At 40.6% G+C, this 15,319-nt stretch overlaps 1 long non-coding RNA gene across 1 annotated transcript in view; it reads left to right on the top strand.

Moving 5' to 3' along the window:
• The window catches only part of LOC142699094 (uncharacterized), an 89,491-nt gene that overhangs the window by 64,698 nt on the left and 9,474 nt on the right, over window positions 1-15,319 (top strand). Inside the window, exons 2-6 of the long non-coding RNA XR_012865983.1 lie at window positions 9,946-10,024; window positions 11,181-11,255; window positions 12,168-12,295; window positions 13,350-13,416; window positions 13,603-13,667. This is a non-coding gene — a long non-coding RNA (uncharacterized LOC142699094). The remainder of the gene's footprint in view (window positions 1-9,945; window positions 10,025-11,180; window positions 11,256-12,167; window positions 12,296-13,349; window positions 13,417-13,602; window positions 13,668-15,319) is intronic.

Below are 15,319 nucleotides of genomic sequence, written 5' to 3'. Positions count from 1 at the left end.
TTTGCAATGTTTGGATTTTTAATATAACCCAGATGTTCCAATATTCTCACTTTAAATTTACGGCTGGTACATCCTATGTACATGAGATTGCATGTGTTGCACTCTATAATGTAAATTAGTGCTTCACTATTACAATTGATGTGATTTTGGATTGTGAAATTCTTTACATTATCTGAATCTCTGAAAGTTTTTGTTGGTCTAGCATATGAGCAAACGTTACAGGGATGTGAGCCGCATCTAAAGAAACCAGCATAATGAAGCCAAGTAGGTTTTAAAGTATTTAGCGGAAGAACAGAGGGAGAAAGAACATCACCTAAAGAGGGAGCTTTTCTGGGTACTACTTGACAACCGTCCTTCAGAATATCTGACAAGATGTCGTCATCCATAAGGATGACTAAGTTTCTTTGAACAATTTTCTTAATAGCATTGAACTGAGTACTGCACTGTAACACCCGAGTGGGTATATTTCGGATGATATTTTTGTTACATTTTGGTTCAAGGAGTAGATTTCTAGGTTTATTTTCTACAATGGAGGATGCTCTTTTTAGGGTCCATTCTGGGTACCCTCTTTTTCGTAGTCTCTTTTCTATTTGTTGTTGTTCCACTTGGTAATTGCTACCGTCACTACAATTTCTTTTGGCCCGGTACATCTCACCCACAGGGATTGATGATATAGTCTGTTTGGGATGGCTGCTTGTTGCATGCGGGATGGTGTTTCCTGAGATGGGTTTGCGATAGGTTTTATTGTTAATTATTTCTCCTGATTGGCCTGTGAGTTTCAGATCTAAGAACTGAATAGTGTTTTTTTGGACCAAATGAGTAAATTTTAAGTTAAATTGGTTGTCATTCAGATAGTATATAAAGTTAGCGATGTCTGATATATTACCCTCCCATATAAATAGCAGGTCATCAATGTATCTTGAATACCAATTGATGGATCTGCCAAAGGGATTAGCACTAGAAAAGATAAACAGTTCTTCCCACCAGGCCATCACAAGATTTGCCAGAGAGGGGGAGAACTTGGCTCCCATTGATACTCCAGTCAGTTGTAAATAGAATGTACCATCAAATTTAAAGAAATTGTGTGTCATAAGAAAAGTAAGTACCTCAAGTATGATTGTAATTCATAGCTATAGGCACTGTGTCTGAGTAGATGATGTTCTAGTGCCCTCTGAGCTATATGGTGAGGAATACTTGTATAGAGCGACGTCACGTCACAACTCAACCATGTAAATTCATCTTTCCACTTTTTATCTACAAATGAGCATAATACATCTCTTGTATCACGTAAATGACCCGGGGTTTTTACTGCTAAAGGTTGTAGCAGGGAATCTAACCATTCCGAGAGTTTTTCTGTCATTGAACCTATCCCTGACACTATGGGACGCATGGGAGGAGGAACTATACCTTTATGTGTTTTGGGTAATGCGTGCATGATTGGGATAGTAGGGCATTGTACAGTAATATATTCTGATTGTTTTTTTGTCAGTACACCACTATTTAGCCCATCACTTATACGTTTGTCAAGTTTCTTTTGAAACATGGTGGTTAGATTACATGTTAATTTTTTTGTATGTGTCTGTGTCTTCCAACAACTTTAAAATTTGACTTATATACATTTCACTGTCTAGTACGGTAATGCTACCCCCCTTATCCGACATTTTAATCACAATATCGTTGTTATTTTTCAATGATTGTTTTGCCCTACTAAGAGCTTTAGAGATGTTATAGTCCCTTTTGCAGTGCTTGGACTTCTCGGATAATTGTTGTAAATCTTTCTCTATTGCCCATTGGAACCTATCCATGGAGTCGGTCCTAGATGCCAAAAGGGTAGAAACTCGGATTTTTTTGTGACAAAGTCCGTTGAGAGACTGATGTTCCGTACAGGAGGTTGGGGGTCCAAACTTTCTAGACATTGGATAGTCCTGTGTTCTTCAAATGACAGTGATCTATGATCATGGGAATTGATATTCTGCTCTTGTTGATTAATTTCTTCATTATCCGTTATTACTGATAGTGGGTTATAGAAATGCCTTTTAACTGTAAGGTTTCTGACAAACCGGTTGATATCCAAAAGCGTGTTAAAGGTATCAAACGTACGATTGGGGGCAAAATTAAGGCCCAAAGAAAGGACTTTGACTTGGTCTGGAGTTAACTCAGTTGAAGAGAGGTTAATCACACTTATGCTGGATAAGGGTTCTTGCGATTTCGTAGACGGCGGTTTTGTTCCTGATCCCTTTGATTTATGTTCCCTGCCGCCCCTCCTTCCTCGTTTTTTGAATTCTTGACCTTGGTAATTGGTTGATATATTTGGGAACAAGAATTCCTGGAGTTATCGCTGTCTGAGGTTCCATTTATGCCCTCAAAAGAGTCTGGTTCAGAGGAGCTGAAACTGACTCTATTCAGACTAGTATTCAATCTCCTCTCTTGTCTGCGGTTTTTAAGAATAGGCTTAATTTTATGTCGTTTGTCTCTTCTGTTCCATTGATATACTTCTTTATTTGAATAGTCTCTAAGATCTCTTTGGAACTTGTTTTTTTTAGTTTCAGCTATAGATTTATTTAGTTTTTCCAAATAAAGAGAGGTACGTTGTTCCAATGAAATGAAAGCAGGTGAGCTGGAAAAGGCATGCATTTGTTCCTTCAGTGAGAAAATATCTGTATCCAATTCTGTCAATTTGGCCTCCTCATGACTGGTTATTAATTCCATTAATTTTATGGAACATTCAGATAGTATAGAATTCCATTGTGTGTTGAACTCTTCAGAATAAACAAACGTAGGGCTTTTTCTTAGGCGTAAGCCTCTTGGGATCATCTGTTTCGTAATATAATTACGTAGGGTAGTCAGGTCCCACCAGATTTTGGCCTCCTGCGCTGATAGGTTTCATGCATTTGTCGGGTCATAATATTCTGTACGATGTACATTATTTCCACCTGTTATAACATTTATGGGTAAGAAAATAATATTCATGTCTGCCCCAAACACCTAATTATAGTAATCTTCTCAGTTCAGAATTTATTTTAAATTGTTTGAAATATTGTATTTTTTAGCCTATAATACATATTTTTAATTTCTCGATGTGAGCATTAAAGAGGTTTATATATGTCAGCCTTACAAATGAAATATTATTTCATTAAACTACAACTAGAACATTTGGTATTTCCATCATTTTTGGACATGTTCAGTGTCCATGATATGATAAACATGACAACTACTATAGAATAACAACATAACACTTTACCAGCGTTTCAGTTCAGCACCATTCTGCTGGACAGCTCCATTACGATACATAGCTCCCATTCATAAATTGCTCAAGCAAGTTGTGTGCCCTCTTGTGTTCAAAAACTAATATGCTGGATAGCATTACCTTGCTCATCCAATAGCATTACCCTGTTGAACTAGTTGCAGCTACTAGGTTTAATTACCACCTGTAGGTAACCAGATATAAATCTCCCCCTGATAGTCTGTCATTTAACAAAAAGCCATGAGGAAGGATGTGGTGTGCGTCTGAAACGCGTAGGCACCTTCTATCTATCTCTAAGTATTACACTCGGGACTGATCTTGTTTTAGTACTCCAAATAAAATTGGAACAATGTTCTATTTTAACTAACTGCGCTGGATCCTCTATTCTTTCGTTTTCCTGCATTACAGCCTAATGTCAGCTGTAAGATACTGCTGACATCCGGCGATGATGGCACCGACTCAGCTTCTGAGCCGATGCCATGCATTTGTCGTATGGCTACGGCAAAATGCGGGAAGCACTAGCTTACCATGACATATCCATCCGGAAAATGTCGGGAAGGGGTTATTTGCATTGAGCAGCAATACGTCACCCCTACTGTACCAAAACAACTCCAAAAGACCACATCTTTGAGAAGACCACCCATGGTTTTTCTATGACTTATTATAAATCTTCTTCTATCATATTCAATTTGGCTATTTCATTGAGATAACAACGTTTTAGAAGACGACTTTTCACTAAAGTGTCGGAGGGTCGTTTCATCAACAACATTGGTCATTGATGCAGTAAGTAATACTTTAAACATCCACATTGAGGTTTACACTAAAGACATTTTCTGCGATCACCTGCTAGCAGAAAACGTGTAGATAACTGACAGCAAAGCGACATCTGGTGGCCTTGATGTGTTTTACAATATGTGATGTACTCTGCCTAGAAGAGCTGGGTTATTACAGCATTATTAGTAGTAGAATCGGAGTTGGCCGCAAATTACAGTTAAATAGAAGCGTTACCTGCAAACTCCGAGGTGACGTCAATGATTCTCAATAGGAGACACCTGCAAGGAACATTGAGAATATCGGGAAAACTAAGAGCATTTGACAAGGTTGCTTGGATCTTTATTTCGATAGAGAACATTACTCACCCATGATTTATGGTAACACCGCAAATCGCACCCATCTGTGTTGCTGTCAAACCTTGGCCGTAACCTTTTAGCCACATCAAATGCTGTCATATGTGGTCTAGTCTTTCAAGATGATAACTACTTATATCCACTTTAGATAGTCAGATGAATGAACAGGTCACTGACTCCCACAAGATCAGCACACTCCTCTCCTGCTGCTTGGATCTGTCCAATGATCTGATTGGCTACTATCCCCACCCTCTTCCAAACACTGTAAATACTAAAGAAAATAAACAAAAATGTAATTGAAAACTTATGAATGTGTCGCAATCAAACCACAATACACAGAAATTAGTATAAAAAACATGTTAATAACGATTCCAAAAACAAAATCTTTAATGTTTCATGAAAACGGATCAAACATTTGGACAATTTACATGACATATGGGAGAAAAAATAATTATGAGCAAGTGATTTATTTAATATTTAATTTTAGGAAACGTCGGTCACTTTAAGGTTGTCATGACTACTATCCAAGCTTCTGGATGGTCCTGGATTTTGATGCAGAGCCGATCTTATTTCTCTGTCTGCGTCCTATCAGGGCCAAGGGTGGAGTTTTCGAATCTGTTCAGTTTTCTCATTGTTGTTTGTGATTTCATGTGTTTGCATGTTTCTGATCAAGCTTCTGTATCACCTTGACTGTTTGGATTCTTTGAACTGGTCCTCGACTTTGTCTTTGGATTTTCCCTCTGCTCACAAATTTGGACATTCTGCTCTTGGCTGGTTTTGACCTCTGCAAGTCCTGGTATTCTTCTGTTTTGGGATTTGGACTTTTAGTATTTCCTGGTTGTGAACTCCGCTTGCTGTTTACCCTCTATCTGTCTGGTTTCCGTTCTGGCATTGCCTGCATTGCACCTCCTGTCCAACACCGTATTCCATAAAAACAACCTGGGTTCTATGCAGCCAAATCCAAACTGCCTTGAGGTGGGCTCTGGTGAAGACCATAGAGTAGCCTTAGAGTGGTGATGGACTTGAGGTAGCTAATTTACCTGCACACTTCATCCAGACGGTCTCCAGCTGCCTTTGGGGAATTTATCGTATAGCAATTCCATAAACTTGCACTCTGGGGAATTTCTCAAGTAGTGATTTCTTGACATTTAGTCTCCCTTGGAAAGGGGAGGCCTTCTCAGTGCCAGGATAAATGGAGAGCAGAAGACAAGACACGACTCAAAAAGAAAGGATCCTTCTGTGTGACACCAAGTTTGATTAGAATTCAAGAGAATTACTATCCCCAGAAATGATCCCAACCCTCTCATGGATCATATAGGAAAATATTGTTCAAATCCTAAAGAATAACACGATGCAAACCGCACTCCCACTTACAGTATATATAATATGAAACTCTACATGCAGTGATATATTGTATCTTTTTATTTTATTCGTCACCATACACCATGTAAGAATTTAATATCCGTGTGCATCATAGGAAAGTCGCCATCACAGCGAACAATATTGTGTCCAGTCATATAGAGAGGGATACGGACACTATGGTGAAGAAAACTACAGGGGCGGCTTTGGATATGTTCTATGCATAGGGAAATTTATGTATCAATTTCTTTCGGTTACAATATCTTTCCCACAGCGTTACCTTAAAGAGTCTCTGTCACCAGATTAAAAATGCCCTGAACAATGTGATCTCACGAGACCACGCTGTGACGTCACTTCCGCCCACAGGTCCTTCGCCTCTAGGGAGTTCTATATGTTTACCTGCACTGTGTGATGCTGCCTCCTCCGCTGCTGCTGCTGCTGCTGCAGATCCGACGACTGTAACTTCTCATACGCCTGGAGACGATCTATGTTCAGTCTTCAGACGCAGGGATGAAGGATCTGTGGGCGGAAGTGACGTCACAGCATGGTCTCGCGAGATCACGCTGTTCAGTGAAACCAGCTTGGGTGTAATGAAGAGAAGTGTATGATGCTGATTGGTCAGCGTCATACACTCTATTGTAATACGCCCTCTCGGTTAAAAGTAAAAAAACGCCCACTTAGGCATTAATTTGCATAATTGTAATAAAGGTCATAACTTTGCTGAAAAAAGATAGTTTCTCAAAATAAAAACCACTGCTGTTAACTAAATTCCAGCGCCCATAAAATGATGTAGGAGATAGGGCATTTTTAATCTGGTGACAGAGCCTCTTTAAGGCCTCCTTCACACACAGAAAATTTCTGTCATTTTAAACTGCACCGAAACGCTTCTAAAAACATCAGCGTTATTAAAATGAAACAAGCGTTTTTTTAAGGCGTTTTTAGTGGCGTGTTTATGTGGTGTAATTTTGTACGTGCTTTGTTTTCTGCCATTTTTGAAGTCCTATATAGAATCTATAGAAAAAACGCCTGAAAAAAACGCTATACCCAGAGCGTGTGGAAAAAAAATGCCACTGATCACAAAATTGCCTCAAAAACGACACAAACCAGAACGCAGTTGTGTGTAATGCATTTGATATTTTACTACAGACTTTAATGTAACATCTACAGCACTTAATACAGCAAGAAAAAACACCACAGAAACTGCATTAAAAACACCACAACAAAAAGCATAAAAACGCAGCAAAGTGCTGTGTGTGAATCCAGCCTAAAAAGGGTTGTCTGGGATTTGGGAAAGGAAACCCCCTGCTCCCCAAAACAAATTTAGGGTGAAGCAAGTAGCGATGACTGGGTAAGGTCTGCAGGAAATGTGCATGTGAGGGCAGGTTCACACCGCAGATGTTTAGGCTGAAAATACGAGGCTGAGATTAAAAGAAGACAGACTCTGAATCCGGACGTTTTTTACAGCTGATATTCCAATCATTTATTGAGCGTATTTTGAGGCGTTTTTTTCTGAGAGTTTTTTAACCCCTTAATGACCGCCGATAAGCCTTTTCATGGCGGTCATTAATGGGCTTTATTCTACAGCGCCGCCATTCCACGTCGCTGCATTAGGGTATGTTCACACGAGGGCGTCCGTAACGGCTGAAATTATGGGGATGTTTCAGCCTGAAAACATCCCCGTAATTTCAGCAGTAACGGCATGTGCAGGCGCATGAACGCCGCGTCCATTACGGACGTAATTGGCGCTGCTATTCATTGGAGTCAATGAATAACGGCTCCAATTACGGCCAAAGAAGTGACAGGTCACTTCTTTGACGCGGGCGTCTATTTACGCGCCGTCATTTGACAGCGGCGCGTATATTACGCCTCGTGTGAACAGACAAACGTCTGCCCATTGCTTTCAATGGGCAGATGTTTGTCAGCGCTATTGAGGCGCTATTTTCAGACGTAATTCGGGGCTAAAACACCCGAATTACGTCCGTAAATAGGCCGTGTGAACATACCCTTAGAATAAAGTAAACAGAGCAGGGAGCTATCAAATCTCCCTGCTCTCAGCTGCCAGAGGTCGCTAAGGGCTGGGGGCGTCCCTGCTCGACCGGGTGAGATCGATATTAGTATCGATCTCACCCGTTCAATCCTTCAGATGCGGTGCTCAATAGCGTGCATCGCATCTGAGTGGTTTTGGAGAGAGGGAGGGAGCTCCAACTCATCCCACTGACACCCGGCGATAAAATCGCCGAGTGTCTGTGTCTCCGATGGCAGCCGGGGGCCTAATAAAGCCTGCCAGGTCTGCCTGTAATGAATGCCTGCTAGGTCATGCCAGAGGCATGTCCTAACAGATGCCTGTCCATTTTAAACGGACAGGCAGTAATACACTGCAATACAAAAGTATTGCAGTGTATTATAATAGTGATCGGAGGATCGCATAGTGAAGTCCCCTAGTGGGACTAGTATAAAAGTAAAAAAAAGTTGAATAAAGTTAATAAAAAAAAATGTGAAAAAAAAAAAAAATGAAAAACCCACTTTTTCCCCTTACAAACTGCTTTACTATTAAAAAAACCCACAATAAAGCAAAAAATTTGCACATATTTGGTATCGCCACGTCCGTAACGACCGCGACTATAAATATATTACATTATTTAACCCGCACAGTGAACGCCGTAAAAAATAAAATAAAAAACTATGGAAGAATTGCTGTTTTCTGTTAATCCTGACTTAAAAAAAATGTGATAAAAAGTGATCAAAAAGTCGCATCTACTCTCAAATGTTACCAATAAAAACTACAAGTCGCCCCGCAAAAAACAAGACCTTATACAGCTATGTTGACGCAAAAATAAAAAAGTTATAGCTCTTCGAATGTGACAATGGAAAAATTAAAAAAATGGCTTGGCCATTAGGGCCCAGAATGCAAGCAGGGGGAAGGGGTTAAAGTGTCATGGGAAAAAAGAAAAATCAGCTTCTAAAATGCTTCCGAAAGGGACGTGTCCCTTCTTTTTTATAAAGCGTATTTTTACGTGTTTAATAATTCAGCAGCAAAAAAATACACCTCATATGAGCTGCGCGGTGTATTTCATATTAATGGGAAGCAGTTTGCAGGCGCATTTCAAGTGTATTTTGGAGCATAACACGACCATTTTACGCTCTGACATACGCCTGAAGATGAGCCGTGTGAACACGTCCTTTATATGTAAGCTGGGAATACTCCTTTAAGACCCATTTACACCGATTTTGTATCCCTAATAATTCCCAATATCGGTGGCGGCATTTTCAATTAAAATGACCTCCTGTGACCGCACAATCACCATGACGTAACTGTACATCATGGTGGCCTTATGTAAGACAATCCATGGTGCACAGTTATGTCATGGGGGCTTAAGGGGTTAATGTTATGGCTGAACGGTGTATAATCATCAAGGGCTTAATAATAGGGGTTACAGAGGTAAAAGTCTCACCGGGGGCTTGTGCCTGAGGGGGCTTAAGAGAAGACATAAATATTATAAATGGCGCACAGTCTACAAAGATAGTCGCCTATTGGTCAGTGTCTGTAGCGTCTCCGGAATAAAGAGAAAACGTTATTTCAAAATGAGCTTGTAATGACGAGACGACCACTTTACAGACAGAAGTGACAGTTTTACACATAATTCCAATTTATATAAGTGACACTAATGATATAATTGTTCTGCAATATGTCCCCTTCTATGTACAGATGTAGAGATCTTTAACTTGACTTTTAATGCATTAAATACACAGCGGCAAGAAACTTTAATTTCACTTTTTCAATGGTTTTCAATGACTTAAAGAGGCTGTGTCACCGCATTCTACGTGGCCTGTCTTCTACATGTGATCGGCGCTGTCATGTAGATCACAGCAGTGTTTTTTTATTTAGAAAAACGATCAATTTTGACCAAGTTATGACCTATTTAAGAAAGTTATTAGCATAAATCTAAATGCCCAACTGGGCATTTTTTTTTAGCTTTTGACCAAGTGGGCATGTATCTTCCATGCTTATAAAACAGCAGTCCCATGTAACGCCTATATCCAGTGTATACACAGACAGTCTATCCAGGCAGGAGGAGATAACCGATGATGTAACCGATACTGCAGCCACTTATGATGTCACTGAAGATGTCATAGACAGTACTACTAGCTAAGTTCTATGTGCAGCTGGATTCCACTCACTTTGCACTTGATATTTGATCAGTGTGTTTCCTACAGATCACGATTGTTGGCCTTTTTCTCCAATTTTCGGGAATAACATCTGGACCAGGACTGTGATTGACTGTGTGATTGACAGGTAAGATGCAGCATTTTATTATTTATCAGCTATAATATCCGTGTTATTAATTATACATGTTACTGGATACATTAAATATCTATGCTCTAGAATTCTGATATAAGACCAGATTCACACTGGACATTACTGCAGCAATTTATAACCAGCATCTCACCACAACTATCTGATTGTAGAAGGATTTTTTTCCCTGTGATTGACAGGGTTGTTTTTTTTTTGTTTTTTTTTCAAGTTCCAGTAAAATGTTTCTATGAACACAAGTAAAAACTGAACATGTGGATTTTACATTCAGATTTCGAGGTTATTTATTTCCCCATTAAAGTTAAAATTTATTATTTCCTGAAAATTACAGCAGTCAGTAATGTGTGAATGGAAATGTGAATTCTCAAGTATTTTCTAGGACAGACATGGCAGGTGAGACGTCAGATCCTCGATAATTTTATATGTATGTTCTGTCCTTTGTATAAAATGTCTTATTTACCTTTTAAAGGGATTTTCCATAACTTTATTATTAATAGTAAATATCAGATCGGTGGAGATCTGACTCCTACTACCCCCATGTGATATCAGCTGAGTAAAGGGGCCGCACCACCCTGGTCAGCCACATGTCCTCTTCATTGTTTACGAGGAAAGCTCCATGCATTTGGTAGTGGCTGTGCTCGGTATTGCAGCTCAGAGAGAACCAACTCTGGATTGGGGCCCCCTAAACCCTGTTCTACCTTTTTGTGTTCCGGCTGATTTCCTACTATGAAGGGGAAAAGCTCCATAGAACTGAATAGTAGTTACCCAAACAGCGTAGCTCGCATGCTATGCTGCTTCCGTAGCTGCCATTCACTACTATGGGAGTTAGAGCAACAGCGTAGTTCAGCGAGCTACGCTGTTTCCGTAACTCCCGACCATGTAATCTGTAAGTGGCCGGGAGTCAGTGTGAGCACAAAATGCTAGAACAGGGTTTAGGGAGCCCCATTCTAGAGATTGGTGTACAGATGGGACCCGCATTTATCTGACGTTTATTACATATCCTGTGGTTACGTCAAATATGTCGATCATGGGAAAACTCTAACATACTGTACACGTTTCTTACAGGATGGCGGTGACGGAACATGACAACTATTATTGTATCTATCCTGTGATCAGAGGTTTTGTATCTTTTTCTTAGATCTTGTCTGAACAGATCCCTTGATTAGTCCCAGAACTGCTGCTGCCGGGACAGAGTCCTGAATACAACGCTCAGGTATTGATCTCTCTTTCCTGTAATTTACCTTTCCTGCATATTACTCACACACGTCCCAAATTATCTGGTCAGAAAACAGACGACACCTTTGTGTATGACTGAAGCCATTCCTCCATGTCACATAGGCAGATAGATCCCTGACACGTGGCGGCAGTCATAGTTATCATGAACACTCTTATTCTACTGACACCAAGAAGTTCACCAAACAGTCACATAATCTTACTCCTGGATATAGAGCCGGACATAGAAGACTGGGGTCCTCATAGCAAAGATCAAACTGGGCCCTCCATTATGGGGCCCAATGTAGCTACTGAGGAGAGCCGGGCGTGATGTTTGTTTACCTCTCCATTTCCCTTCCCATGACCTTTGGGACAATTCTCCACCGCTTTGCTTGCTGCCAATGTAGTTCCTCTGGAGAGCGGAGTCCTGCACAGGTTGTCACCACCCAGCCGCAAAGAGGAGAGGACCAACTCCATTACCTGCTATATAGTGACACCAAATCCACTGCTGTCTAAATCTATAACTGTCAAATTGTATTTTCCATGAAGTGTAATCTTATATTCTAATATTTTATTACAATTAACCTCCAATCCCAGGGATGATGGTTTATCTCTTCTATGTATATAATACTGGTCATATGTTCTGGACTTGTGTGTTCTTATGGCGAGTAAATAATTGCATTTCCCATAAAATTATAATGCTGGAGCATCTCCTCTTAGCACTCTGAATTTTTCCATTCCTCTATAATTCCGCCTGGGAATGTTTGAATATGGGGGATACAATATCTCTTGTCTATAGGATGTGTCCCTACACATTATGAAACTGTCAGCACTCATTGTATAGTATCAGACCATGGCCATTGAGAAAAGAGAATAACGTCACCCAGTTGTCAATTTCTTCTTACATTTCCAGGAGTAATAAAAAAGTAACAGCCCAATGAAGAGCTCTGTGATGGCCTCGGGTCCAGGTGTAGGAGGGCTGCTCCAAAAATAAGGAGAGCGCCCAACTAATGCCCAGCATATAAAGTAGGAGAGTCCAAGGTAAGTGCCGAATATTTCTTTATCTCTACACACGTTATATCACATATTTACTGGCTGGATGGTTTATAGCAATAATGGATATTTTCTCCAAGAGCCCAATTTCAGTTTTCTCACATTGTCCCTCAGAAAACAAGGTTGCTCTTCCTAATATTCCTCACTTCAATGCTGGGGGTGGTAGATGGAAGAATAGAAAAAAATGTCCTACACAAAATGTAGTGACCGCTTATTACTGACAAGCTACAAACCTGTAATATATTAGGAACAGAGACCAAGAGCCGGGAAACCCGGTGTGGTCAACTATGGCATCCAGACTAAGCTGCCACCCAAACTTATATGTTGTCAGGTAACCCGGTGCATGCCCAGAATATTCATTACATGTACCCACATTATATGTGTCCAGAGACACCACAAAAGAGAGAAGAATCAGAAACTCCACAGTTCTCTATAGTTTCCCTTAAGTTTAGGCTTATATAGAGACATAACTATAAGCTCCGGGGCCTTGGTGCCAAATCTATACCAGGTCCTGCCAACTATCATATACCATATATAATCTGCACTCCCACAGACACAACAGGCTTTATGTAAGATGGGGTCCTGGGCAACAAGTAAAGTAGGCTCACCCACCCACCCCATCCCACAGGGTCATGTTTCTATACAGTTTTTTATATTTATCTGGTGGTCTAGGGCTGTGAAAGGGTTCAGTGTAAATTCACTGGTGGTTTAAGGCAGTAAAGGGGAATTGTTTTTTCATTGTATGGTGGTCTAGGGCAGTCAAGGGGGCGACAAGTAAAATCAGGATTCCTCCAGGTGATGGCGGCATTGGGGATTTGTTCAGATTGTGACCCCCTTATGCCAGTCATGGACACCAGGGCCTGTACAACCTCTTCACCCCTATAGTTATGTTCCCTGGGTCTACGTTACATTACAAAATGTGTTCAATGTCTCACTCGCCCTGTGATAGATAATGACATGTGTGACAGTAAATATATTATTATACATTATAGATATGGGGTTATTTTATGTATATGCAGTAAAGCCATTATGTATATTACAGACATATAAAACATGTGAATATGCGGCACCAGTGACAGCCGACATGCTAGAAGATCCACCGTATATATGTAAGTATTATAGAAAATAACAACCTATAGAAATTCTATAATGTGATGTCATCCAGAATGTTCCTATAGAGACACATGAGAGGCTGCGGGAACAAATTCCCCAATGTTGTCAATTGGCTGAACATATATTTGTTGATATGATGACCCATACTAAGCTCACATCATAATTTTAACTTTTCATTCCAGAAAACCTTGGGATCGGCTGCCTGCTGCCAGGGGGACTCTCTGAAGTAATATTTCATCTATATGAGGTATATCCATCTTTAGTTATTATATATAGGGATAGGGATTGTGTAGGTAATGGGTTTCTTTGTATAGTATGAAGATGGCCATATGACTGGCGGTGCCATGTAGTCCAGGGGGGACACATAAGGGAACAATAGGGAACGGTTTTGGCCTGAAGATAGATTTAAGGTAATTGGTTGAGGGGACTAGGGGTACAGTAAAGTTAATTGGGGATTAGGGGTGGAGCAGTGTTAGGGGATATAAGGCACGGTCACCCTGCCAAGAGCACTTGCCACACATTATTGCCTACAAGAAATTCATTAGCCCAAACCCTTACATGCAATCTAATAGACATTAGGACGCTACTAGTTACTTTCGGGGTGGCAGAGGGCCCCCTGACCTGCTGGGCCCCAATGTAACTGCACAGTTCTCACATATAGTACGTCCGCCCCTGATTTATGTTAGAAAGTCATATGGGAGAAGCCCCCTGACCGGTTAAATACCTAGGCCAAATGGGCAAACATCTTGTAATAGCCACTGATTCCATGTCATGTAACTGCTGAGGACTTGTACTATATAATATTGTATATTGTAATGTCGTGGTGAAGGAAAGGTACAGGGTTCAGGAGTCATCTCTACTACTTGGTGTCTCAGCGCTGGGCACTTGTGCCATGTATCCCAGACATGTACCCCAAACTTTGCTAGCAGTCAGGGGAGACACTGCTTACCTTACTGTTATCATTACTACAAGTAATAAAAGCGGGCGGCCGGGAGCGGACCTATCCATGCCGCCTGTCACTCTGACGTCCGCAATGTTTATCTGCAGCATTGTAGGGGGAGGGGTGGCAGGACTGCTAATAAAGTGTCTCTGTGTGAATAATTGTATGAACCCCCTCAGAAACCCCATAATAGTTACTGTTGTGATATAATAAGAATAAAGCTCATTATAATAACTCACTGATAAGAGACACATTGTAGAAGCATAAAAATGAGATAATATATAATACACCTAAAGCTATAAAATACAATGTTGGGGACTGGTCTCTGTTCTACATGAAAATGTTTCCATTGATTGGGATTTGTCCTAATACTTTGTCTTTCTTACTCCTAGTATTGATTCTGAATGGCCCCATTGAATTGCATAGGTCCGTGTGATGTCCGTTGTTTTAACACACGTAAGGCCTTATTCACACGAACGCGTTTAACGTCCATGATATGTCACACGGACCTATGTTAGTCAATGGGGCCGTTCAGACAGTCCATGATTTTCACGCAGCGTGTGTCCGCTGCGTAAAACTCACGACATGTCCTATACTTGGCCGTTTTTCGCGCAACACGCACCCATTGAAGTCAGTAGGTGCGTGAAAATCACGCGCACCACATGGAAGCACTTCCGTGTGTCGAACGTGACTCGCGCAACAGTAGATAAATAAGTGAAGGAAAAAATAAAAGCACGTCCTTCATTTCTTTTTCTAAACATCAAAACCGCATGTCATAAGGATGGCATATGCGTGAAAATCACGCAGCCACGCACCATTCACTGATGACACACGGAACTGCAAGATGCACACGTTCGTGTGAATAAGGCCTAACACGGATGTGGAATACGCTGGTGTGAATAAGAGCTAAGTTGTATTTTTATACACGTATTATGCTATGTGCTATGTGTGATTTTGGT

Source organism: Rhinoderma darwinii, unplaced genomic scaffold (assembly GCF_050947455.1).
Source record: "Rhinoderma darwinii isolate aRhiDar2 unplaced genomic scaffold, aRhiDar2.hap1 Scaffold_128, whole genome shotgun sequence".
Classification (NCBI taxonomy): domain Eukaryota; kingdom Metazoa; phylum Chordata; class Amphibia; order Anura; family Rhinodermatidae; genus Rhinoderma; species Rhinoderma darwinii.
Note: the sequence above shows the minus strand (reverse complement) of the source record. Positions and strands in the feature narration are given on the sequence as shown.